This window comes from Suncus etruscus, chromosome 7 (assembly GCF_024139225.1).
Source record: "Suncus etruscus isolate mSunEtr1 chromosome 7, mSunEtr1.pri.cur, whole genome shotgun sequence".
NCBI classification, from domain to species: domain Eukaryota; kingdom Metazoa; phylum Chordata; class Mammalia; order Eulipotyphla; family Soricidae; genus Suncus; species Suncus etruscus.
This window is the reverse complement of record NC_064854.1, coordinates 2,627,457-2,631,077: the sequence shown is the minus strand read 5'-3', so window position 1 is coordinate 2,631,077 and position 3,621 is coordinate 2,627,457. Positions and strand designations below refer to the sequence as shown.

The 3,621-nt window shown below is 39.6% G+C and overlaps 1 non-coding gene across 1 annotated transcript; it reads right to left on the bottom strand.

The window, feature by feature from the left end:
* Positions 1-523: 523 nt before the first annotated feature.
* LOC126014650 (small nucleolar RNA SNORA22) lies at positions 524-653 on the bottom strand. The gene has a single exon (XR_007497657.1). It is a non-coding gene; the product is annotated as a small nucleolar RNA SNORA22 (small nucleolar RNA).
* Positions 654-3,621: the final 2,968 nt, after the last annotated feature.

The window sequence follows — 3,621 nt, the reverse complement described above, 5'->3', positions numbered from 1 at the left end:
TTTAACACAAAACATTTTTAAAACAATTTTAATTTGAAGTTTAAAACATTAAGTAAAATGGTTAATGAGCACTGTAGAAGGAGTCTCTACTTGGAAGTATGAAATGATTTGCTGTAAATGAATAGGTTTTCTTTAAATTGGTTTTGCAGTAGAACAGTAAGACAGCTGCAATAAAGTGTTAAAATTTTTATGATTAAACACAATAGCATGAACTATGATTATTAAAGGTATAAAAACTGATTTTTTAAAAAACAAACAACTGTTTTTACTATGAAGACTTTAAGTGAATAATTTGTAAAAAATATTATATACTAAATTAACTAAATGCTTAGATTATTATAAAATATAGTTAAAGACATCTGATACATTTACACACTTAGAACTTAAGACTAAAATTATATTTAATACTAGTTAATTTGCTTATAAAGTTTAGTTACTTTTATATATTACTTATAAAATTATATATAATATATTTTTCATTTATATTATTTTTTTTACTGCGACACAAATATACAGATTTGTATAATGTGCTGATATTTTGAATGCACTTAAAATAATAGTTCTTTCAATGCAGAAATAAAGAACAACCATTGCTGTAGCACAAAGTTAAAACTAAGGGTACTATAAAGCACACCTAGGTGTTCACTGTGCATTAAATTAACTATATTGTTTAAAAAGGCTAACCACATTATTTTTCACATAATTTTGTAAATACTTTAAAAATTAAAATAAAACTTTTAATAGAAATATAAGATTTAAATTTAACACTTTTGTGTTCGTTTGGATTTTAAAACACAAAGAAGTTTTTCTTTTACCAATATTTTGTTATCTGTAAAGTGACAGAATTATGACCTTGCTTTAAAATTTTCTGAGAGGCATGAAAAAAAAAAGTTTATTGCTCTTATCTTTCTGTTGCTTTTTAATGTTTTAATAATTACTTTACACCACTTAATGCACTAAACCTAATAACACATATTTGACGAAGTGTAGGGCTGACAAGGTGAAGCAGAGTCTTTCACTGATAGCTCGGGGAGGGGCTAGCACAGTTAACAGCAGGAAGGCTAGAGGCAAATTATTTACAGTTAGCAGGGTGTAATGATATAGAGAAAAAAAAAGCAATCTTTTAAGATTAATTACTAATTTATTGGAATTAGAGGGAGTGGCAACCGAAGAGGGGAGTCTGGGTTGCAAAAGCACCATGAGAATCATGGTTTTATTAATTGATTTGAGAATATGCAAGAGATGCTACTTTTCAGATTTTTTTTTGAATAACAAAGATTGGGTATTTCAAGGTGAATTGGAAGGCTTAAAGTGGGAGTGTCAGGGCTTGAGCTGGCTGTTCTCCAAGGCTGGCAGGAAAGAGGCTGAAGGAGGCTGAGGATTGGTTTGAGCAAAGTAAAGGGTACATTAGGCTCAGAAGTTTTAACAGCAAAGTGTAGATATCGCAAGGTTTTATGGCTTAGCAGATGATACTTTGTAATTATCCTGCTTACTGTGCCCTTAGAATTTTTTGTAGGCACTGCAGCAGTTTCTGTTTTATGGCACTTAGCCTCACTTTCATTAGTTTGTCTCTTTGAGTTCTCAAGAGGGGGGGGCCTGGCCGTGGAATTCAGTGGGCAGAGGACAGACAACTATAGATTTAGGAGGGGGGGGGGAAACGCCTGAAGGGCAGAAACCTGTGAATTAAGAGAAGCAGCCTGTTTTTGAAGGCTTAAGATTTGTTTAAGATTTTTAATTTGGCCAAGTAGTTTCATTTCTATAGCTTTAAGAGGGGGAGCGGTGAGAGGAGGGAATCTGCCATGGTTAGGGACTGAGCGTTCTCCGCGGTGGAGGCTGCTGAGCAGGCGGGGGAAGACTTTCTCCATTAGGGAGAAAGACAGGAAAGGTAGCGCTGGTTTTTGAGCCAAGAGCATTATCAAGTTTGTTAGAGAGGTGAGAGACCATGGATGTAATTGTGGTGAGTTGGGAACTCAAGTCAGAAAAAGGGGGGGGGAGGGAGAAAGCAGCAACAGTTTGTTGCCGGTGTGGGGGAGCTGCTGGAATACTGGCTTTGGGGAGCGACTTCCAGGCACGGAGGGCAGCAAGAGCCATGTTGGCAAGCTGGGACCTGGAAAGTGTGTGCTGTACCTTTAAGGTATGAAAAGAGGCGAGGCCAATATAAGAGCTTAGAGATCAGGATTCCTGCCTATCTGCAAGGGCTTTGCAGCGGAAAAAAAAGTTAACTTCCCAAGAGACAAAGAGTTCAGCTTTTAGATTCTAAGCAGGAGAGCGTGTAAGGGGCTTGGGGGCCATAGGAGGTTACGGCTTGAAATGGCTCTTTGAGGCTTTTCCAATTAAAGGCTTTGTATTGTTGCAATTGCTGGCTAAGGAGGGGAGGGTGGTGAAACAGGGACGGAGCTGAAGCTAGGGAAGTGAAGGGCTGTTTAGGATTTTGCACAGAGGGTGCAGCGGCAGAAGTAAAGATGAAGGGTTAGAAGAGGAAGGAAACTGAGAGACAGAGTCAGAGCGAGAGGGAGCCCAGGAACACTAGATTTCTGGTAAACATCATGAACAAACATTAAAAAATTACAAATATCTTTTTTGGTAACCTCTATATGTCTGGCTTTCAACTCAGACTGTATATATTTAATGAATTTAAGTTCAATACTCAACGAAACACCCATGGAAGTGAAGCCAACGGGCGAAGCCCCAAGAGCCAATCAGGGGCGGTGATCAGAACGACTGAAAAAACTGCAGTTTAAATATTTGATTAAGGCTAACTCGTTTCAACGCCTACCCGGATGGGGTATATCCTGCGATTTACGAAACAGCTCCGGACTCGCCGACCCGTAGTCGTTCGGAGTGTGGCGGTGGTCTTCGAGCCCAGCGTTGGGCGCCAAAATGCGGTGTCCTGAAGCCCCCCCAGGGGGGACCCGGCCAGCAGGAATTAGCTGGAAAGGCTTCTCAGACAACCGCACTCCTATTTTGCTGAGTAGAAGAGCAACCACACCTGTAAAAAATCTGAAAGAGGTTAATAATAAAGACCCAAGGCAGCGTCTCACTGTTCAAGGGTACCTTTATTGGCTACAGTTCCTTCTTATATAGTGAAGGAGAAGGGGGCAGTACAAAGGTGATGTCAGTCATACTTTTGGCGCGAAGGCCCATACAAGGCAAGAATATATTTCAGGTTTCAAGGAACAAAGAAAGTTAGGCATTCTCTAAATAAGGAAGTGGGCAGCGGGCTAGGGGGGCTGGATGACCTTCAAGCTATGATGAACGTGCTGTTTCCATGGAAATTTCTAGTGTCCTTCTAGCTGCATTCCTAATTGCTTGACCATCAGGAGCTGGTGCAAGATGTGCTTGCCTCAGTGATCTTGAACAGACAATGTAGCATACATTTATTGATAATAGCCTAGTTCACTCCGAAATGTGGTCTTAAGGAGTGAGGCCTAGTTTCTGATAACAGTACCGGACAGTGTTGCTCTCCTCCGGGCTAGAGTTAATTATATCTACAGTTGCACATTCCTTTCTCTATAGCTCAAAAACTTACAGCAAGACTGCAAAATAGCTTTTAGGTGAAAAGCTGGAATATGGCAGAAAGAACAGCAAAATGGCCTCAAACAAGTCAGTCCCCAACACAGT